This window comes from Felis catus, chromosome D4 (assembly GCF_018350175.1).
Source record: "Felis catus isolate Fca126 chromosome D4, F.catus_Fca126_mat1.0, whole genome shotgun sequence".
In the NCBI taxonomy this organism is placed as follows: Eukaryota; Metazoa; Chordata; class Mammalia; order Carnivora; family Felidae; genus Felis; species Felis catus.
This window is the reverse complement of record NC_058380.1, coordinates 15,317,020-15,324,837: the sequence shown is the minus strand read 5'-3', so window position 1 is coordinate 15,324,837 and position 7,818 is coordinate 15,317,020. Positions and strand designations below refer to the sequence as shown.

The window sequence follows — 7,818 nt, the reverse complement described above, 5'->3', positions numbered from 1 at the left end:
AGTGCAGAGCATGGGAACGAGGAAGAGGAAACTTCTAGGTGAAGAGAGAATAATCTCATATACTTGACATGCCAGAGACAGGGAGAAAAGCTGAATAAGGGAGTAATTCAGGAGAAGATAATTAATAATTACATGGGAACGGCAGTTGAGAGATTAAGGCTGAAATGTCAGATTAGCCACTTCTTAGTCATGTGAGTCTTAAGAAGTCTCCTACCTTCTCTGAGTAGTGATTCCTTCACCGGAATATGTGGTTAATAGAACTGAGGGTGAACATGATTCTTAGGAATTAAATAAGATAATGTCTGATAAGAGCCTATACATAGTAGATGATAAAAATTTTTGAGAGAAATACTGAAAATGGGGTGCTACGTTTTGAAAAGTTGGTTTTATGTCATATGGACTTTTCTCTTTGTACTTTTTAATTTTTCTATGTTTCTCCAAATTTCTGCAGATGATAAGGATATGTACCACATACAACATAAATACAGACAAATAACCAAGCACATGGAGTTTATGAGAAAAGAAGAGATAAATAATGATAAACATATTATACCATATGTGTTTATGGTATACCATATTATATACCTTAGTATATATGTACCATAGTAATGCTGTGGTCCATAAATGCTAATGATTTACCATTATTCCAACTTATTACTTAATATTATAACTGACTCGCTGTTACAAAATTGTAATGTGTGCTATAAAGTGTCTTACGTTACTCATTCATGCATCTCAATTTGTCTGATTGGCCGATTGGCATATTTCCCAATCAAAACCTAGTTTTTATTTTGGTAGAAGTTACCACTGAGGTACAGGTCCTTGCACGAAATGAACCTACAAAGTCATGCTGCAGGGACAGGTGACAGCTCCCCCTACTGACCAAAAATGTAGGCGACACTATGCATATTTAGACAAATACACATACACACCACACATATGCATGCACACATACAAAAACACCGCTTATTCACATCTTCACTCCTGCCCTACATATATAGGCTTAAAAAGTGCTAAGCATATGGCAGGTAAGTTGATATAATTGAAAGGCATCCTCTTTCTGTGAAAAGCAGGAGTGCACTCCAGGTGGACTAATTTAATAACAACCACATAGGGGTGCCTGAGTGGCTCAGTCAGTTGAGTGCCAGGTCATGATCTCATGCTTTGTGAGTTCGAGCCCCGCGTCGGGCTCTGTACTGACAGCTCAGAGCCTGGAGCCTGCTTCAAATTCTGTGTCTCCCTCTCTCTCTGCCCCTCCCCTGCTCACACTATGCCTCTCTCTCTCTCTCTAAAAAAAAAAACTAAATAAACATTAAAAAAATAACAACCACGTAAATCTACATGTCAAGCACTAAGCCTAGATTTTAATTTCAACCAGGTAAGAAGTACTCAGGGATAAACATCTGCATTAAGCTTAAGTGCAGCTATTTTTTTTTTCATACTCTTAATGGTTTCTAACTGTTCCAGACTCTTTTTAATTTACTGAGCTCTTCGACATTCAATGGGATGCTGAGTACTAAGGATACAGCAGTGACTCAAGCAGGCAAAATCTCTTCCTTCGTGGAGATTATATTCTAGTGGGGAGAAATAAACGTTCACATCAATTCACACTGATCTCTGAAGTCTTCAAGGTATGAAACATGTCAAACAAGTAGAAGTGAGTTTCAATTGTTCCTTTAAGGGAACTTGGAAATGTGAGTTTTAATTCTATGACTGCTTAGGCACTGTAGCTGACCTGCTCCTTAGGAAATTGATAGCTCTATTTCCAGTTTCCTGCTGATGTTTTTAAGTAAGTTCAAAGTGCTAATAGAAATATTATGAAAATCAGATATTGTAATATGAAAAATGTAAAAATCAGTGGTGCCGGTGATACGGAATTCAGTGGGAGATATGCCCATACAAGGGCACTTAACTGCTCTTTCTTTAAGACCTTGATCCTTTCCGTCTTCCAGTATTTGAGCCCTCTCTATCACTAAATTTATCATTCTCCTCATTTACAGGGAGTTACGGAGAAATACTAAATAAAGCATGATCTGCAAAATCCCCATAATCCTCAAAAGAGCAGGAAAGATCCCCAAAACAAAAATGCCTGTGCGCAGACCCTAGTGGGGGTTTGTGTTTAAGGTTACCTTCTGTTCAAGCTCTGTTTTTAAGCTACTCAGATTAGACTTTTGAAGCCGAAAGGTTACCTTTCTGAGGCTGATATGTGAGCATATTAATTAAGTCCAGAACTGGCCACAACTGGCCGTTGCGTTGCCATTTAGTTTGAGGCTGGCGTTGATTACCATTGGGGCAGATGGTGACTCACCACCTGCGCCCGAGCACGTGGGAGGCAGGAGACCAGTGCTCTCAGCTGCTCCTCTGTTCCCAACGGCAGCACAATAAGAAATGGGTGGCCTTGACCCCGTTACGCGTTCTTCTCTTCTTCCTCTGCTATTTTCATTCTCAGTTGAGAAGAGAAATGGTTCAAAACTGTTTGCGGCAAGACTCTTGAGGCAAACTAAAACGTGCAGTGGATACATTCTAGTACTTTCTCAGCCTCCAAGATTCTTACCCTAGTGCTAAAGAGTTACGCTTCATGCGACTGCCATGACTTTATTCCAACTTTTTTTTTCTTGTTTGCAGAAAGCTACTGTTTTAATCATGCACTTGTATTTTTAAAAGCCGGAAACAGCAGTTGTAGGTCATTTATAGAATTCTATATTTCTTCGAGTGTCGTGTTGCTGTTTGGTCTCCTGGAAGAGGAAACAAAGACTTTGCAGCCAGAGCTCACTTCTGAAACTTCTTCACACTCTGAGACAGTCCCATGTTGTGTGACAAAGAACTCACCGCAGAGATACCTGATGGGAGAATTAGGAGGTCAGGCACACAGGTCTCACTGGCTCAAATCAAGGTGTCAGTAGACCGGCATCCTTTCTAGAGGCTTTCGGGGAAACTCTGTGTCCTACCTTTGGCAGCTTCTAGAGCTGCTCCTATGCCTTGGTTTGTGGACCTCTCCCTCCAGCTTTGAAGCCAGCAACATAGTATCTTTCCGACGCCTCTTCCTTGTCACATCCCTGTCCTTGGCTGTCTTCTGTCTCCCTCTTCCACTTTTAAGGACCTTTGTGATTACATGAAACCCACCTCCCTAATCCAGAAGAATCCCCTTAATTTACGATCAGCTGATTAGCAACTTTAATTCTATCTGGAATTTCAGTCCATGTAACCTTTTGCCATGTAACCTTAACTTATTCACGGGTTTTTGGGGTTTAAGACATCCAGTGGGAGAACATGTTTGGGATGCCTTATTCTGCCTACCACAGAGATAGTGGGTGAGTAATACTTATGTAAAGTTGCTGGTGTAGGGTAAATTTATATATCCACATAGCCACACTTGAATTAAAACCTTCAACCTCACGTCCAGATCATGGGGTGATTTGACAGCTCATTTTGGTCACTATTAATTGGACCAAATGCTATATCTGAATTGTTCGTCCCTGTGTTAATAATTCACTCAATTTATATTCTAGCATGCAGACATGATGTTAATATTAGTCCCTAGAAATCCACTTTAAAATTCCTGAGAATGGGGCCCCTGGGTGGCTCAGTTGATTGAGCGTCCAACTTCGGCTCAGGTGACGATCTCGCAGTTCACGGGTTCGAGCCCTGGGCTGGGGTCTGTGATGTCAGTGCAGAGCCTGCTTTGGATCCTCTGTCCCCCTCTCTCTGCCCCAGCCCCACTTGTGCTCTCTCTCTGTCTGTCTCAGAAATAAACATTAAAAATATTTTAAATTTCTGAGCCCATAATCGATGTTAAAGTATCTTTCTCTATCATTTGCATAGATATACAAAGACAACAAAAATGTTTGAGCAATGAAAAATCCTTGTTCTGCTTTTGCCTTCTTCCAAGGCAAGTAGGCTCTGAGGAACAAAAATGACTAACTTATGGAAGAAAAGAAAAATACCCTTCCCCAAGCAAACAAACAAACAAACAAGAGAAATAGGAGAGAGAAAAGGTAGGTTTAAAAAAAAGCGTACTTTACTATTCATGGTGTGAGGCCAGCAGAGTTGCAGTGAGAAGCTTGTATATTGGCTCCTTGCTATGGCTCAAAAGTCTAATTTGCTCAAAAGTTTAATTTTCAGGGGCGCCTGGGTAGCTCAGTCGGTAGAGCGTCTGACTTCGGCTCAGGTCATGATCTCGTGGTCTGTGAGTTCGAGCCCCATGTCGGGCTCTGTGCTGACAGCTCAGAACCTGGAGCCTGCTTCAGATTCTGTGCCTCCCTCTCTCTCTGGCCTTCCCCCGCTCATTCTCTGTCTCTGTCTCTCTCCTTCAAAAATAAATTAAAAAAACATTTAAAAATTTTTTTAAGTTTAATTTGCAGTTTTAGTGAATAATAACTCCTCATTTTTCCAACAGCAATTGATGAAGCAAAGTGCTAGCTTCTGGGATTATAAAGAGGAATGAGGCAGGGTGTAGGCATAAGGACACATAATTTGAGTGCAGTAATGGAAGTGTGTTAAGAAAGGTATTTGTCGGGGTGCCTGGGTGGCTCAGTCGGTTGGGCGTCCGACTTCGGCTCAGGTCATGATCTCACAGGTCGTGGGTTCGAGCCCCGCGTCGGGCTCTGTGCTGACAGCTCAGAGTCTGGAGCCTGCTTCTGATTCTGTGTCCCCCTCTCTCTCTGCCCCTCCCCTGTTCATTCTCTGTCTCTGTCTCAAGAATAAATACACAATAAAAAAAATTTAAAAAAAGAAAGGTATTTGTGGATTTTTAAGGAAGCACCAAGAAAGGGGACCTAGCACATCTTGGAAAAGAAAAACAAAAACAGATTCAGGAATAACTTCCTAGCACATAGATCCCTGAGCTCAGTACTAGAGCATAAGAAGTGTGAGTCATGCTGTGGGATAGTAGAGCAGCCAAGCCAGACTAGGAAAACCGTGAACTAAGGAACAGAAAGTGATGGAGCCCCTTGTGTACCAGGACCTCCAAGCTTCTCATGCTCAACATGGTCAGCTTCTCATTCTTCAAGATTTACTCCAAAAACCTTCTCCTCTGGGAGCACGTGGGTGACTCCATCAGTTAAGCGTCAGACTCCCGCTCAGGTCATAATGTCAAGGTTCGTGAGTTCGAGCCCTGCATCGGGCTCAGATCCTCTGTTTCCCCCTCTCTCTCTGCCCATCCCCTGCTTATGCTCTCTCTCTCCCTCTCTCAAAAATAAACATTAAAAAAATAAAATTTTACAAATTTAAAATAAAAACACCTCCTCTGAGAAGTCTTCCCTAACCCACCCTTCTTGAACCATAACTCCCCAGTAATTCATTATCATAGCACCCTATTTACTTCTTTACTGGTGTTTATTATGACCTTTAGCCACGTTAATGTATATGTTTGGTGTTTTGCTTCTCTTCCCCCTTACTAGGATGTAAACGGTCAGACACTACCACCATTGCATTTTTCTAGAATGCTTCATTAATGGAATATTCATTGCGATAATGAATATTTTTGTGATAATTGCTTATATTCTTCATCTTATTTCAGCTGCCAATGAACTGCAAGAAATCATAGTGGAGCTGGAAAAAGTCCAGGAAAATTTGAAACTTGCGCACGGCCATCCAAATGCAACAGTGTCCCCAGGGAAGATAATATCCTGGGATTTTGCTTATAGAAGCAGAATGAGAGAGTATAAACAAGCTTGGAAATGTAATCCTTTCTCATGGCTTTAGGATAACTAAAATCATTTTTAGCAATGTTAATCTGGTCACCCTTCGGGTAAATATCCTTCTGATATTTGCATTTGTAATACAAGAAGGCAGATTAAAAAACTGAAACCATCGTGTTACTTGACATCCATGAGGAATATATTTGAAGGCATTTGTTTCATGGATACACAAATGCATACATGCCATTTTCTTTTACAGGTCTATTTTTTCCCCCTCTGAAAGCTCTTTAAAAAATCACTTCACAATGTCATGTTGAGATATAGGTTCTACCTGTAAGGTAAAGCACATTCCCAAGATAAGTGACTCCATACGTTTGAAAGCTGAGATCGGTTCTTCCTGGCTTTTGTGGGAAATAGTCAGACATGTATCTTCCAATTTAGAGTTCTACCAAATCATTGGTTATAACTAGACAAAACCCCATCTTGGGTGATAATGCTTTAGGTCTGACTTAAGGCAAAACTGCAGAGGGAAAGACTTTAAAAGAAATAAGACAACAAGACTATCATCATATTCATAAGAGTTTCGAGTAGTATTTTAAAAGCAACATCTCTGAAACCTAAAATAATTTTACACACACACATAAAATAGTGTGTGTATTTGTGATACATATGGATAGATAGATAGATAGATAATATATGTTATATTTTGTGTGTTAAGGAACAACTGTGTTAGTTTATAGATACTCACTCCTCAACCACCCCCTCTTATATATGCACGTTCTTAGATAAATAATCTGCTGTTTTGGATTTTTGACATGGCTGACACCCCCTCCCATGCTGAGTTATGGCTGTCATAACTGACTACGGACAGCAAAAGCCACACTCAGATGCTGACTCACAGGTTACAGTCCTCTACTCGTCTCTCTTGGGCTCCGTGTCTGGGTCCCTAACATTTGTTTTTACTGGAAGAGACCCAGTCCTGAAGCAATTCCACACATGGTTGGCCAATTTTAGCCATCAGTCCTGTCACCTCTTTCTTACTGGGTTTTGGCTTCTCACTTGGCTTAGAACACTTAGAATGTTCTTCGTCTGAGGGTAAGAAACTGCTCCTGCCTCAGGCTGCATTGTCACAGGTTGAGCTAATACCTGCCCACGTTCCCCATCCCATGCACACTGACACCCACGCACACGCACACCCACCCACACACACACATACACACACACACAGAAACACACATGCTTTCCTAGGCAGAAATAAGGATTTCATTTCCCAGGACTATTTTTTTTAGATTTTATTTTCTTTCCCATAGCTGGTAGCTTACAGGCTCAGGTCATGATCTCATAGCTTGTGATTTCAAGCCCCGCATCAGGCTCTGTGCTGACAGCTCGGAGCCTGGAGCCTGCTTCGGATTCTGTGTTTCCCTCTCTCTCTCTGCCCCTCCCCCACTCACACTCTCTCTCTCAAAAAATAAATAAACATTAAAAAAACCTTTTAAAACTAAGACAACATGTTCATGTTTCACATGAAAGATATCATCTCTCATTTTTTTTTATTTAGAAAAAAATTGGTAAACAAGTAAGCAAGAAACATATAGCTCAAACAGATCTTTTTAAAAAAGAAAAAACTTAAAAAAAACTCCTTTTTTAAATTTTAATAAGATGCCTTGTTCAAAAACAGAACACTGCATTTTGCCTTAAAAAAAAAGAAAAGAAAAAGAAACACACAATTATTTCTATTTCCAGTTGCACTGGACACAGTCAGAATGATGGAGAAGGCCAAGCCAGAGACTGTCACCTCCTTCATCAAGATTATCCTGTAAGAGTCCAGAAAAACTGGAGGACATTTCGCTTGCAATCTTTTCCTCATCAGAACCTTTTTCTCTCAATTATAAGGATTATAAACCAATCTTCAATTACTAATTACTTATTGATTTTCAGTGGTGCAATAGAATCATTCGTTGTTTCACAGACTGCCATTAATTCCCTTGCTATATTTACATTTTTAAATTCACTTCAATGTAACAAATGTTTATTTTAGTCTTACCATCATGACCTCTGATTTACTTCATTGTTTACGAGATTCCTGTCTGTAAACAGTATCCAACCTCCTGATCTTAACTGTTCGGTTCCCAAGACCTCATGTGGTAGTGAATGAATAGTGTGGCAGAGATTTGTCATG

At 40.4% G+C, this 7,818-nt stretch overlaps 1 long non-coding RNA gene across 1 annotated transcript; it reads left to right on the top strand.

Annotated features, from left to right (window-relative positions):
- Positions 1 to 1,229: 1,229 nt before the first annotated feature.
- Positions 1,230 to 7,004, top strand: LOC123381618. The gene is made up of 4 exons (XR_006588858.1): positions 1,230 to 1,631; positions 2,626 to 2,859; positions 3,823 to 3,995; positions 5,519 to 7,004. It is a non-coding gene; the product is annotated as an uncharacterized LOC123381618 (long non-coding RNA).
- Positions 7,005 to 7,818: the final 814 nt, after the last annotated feature.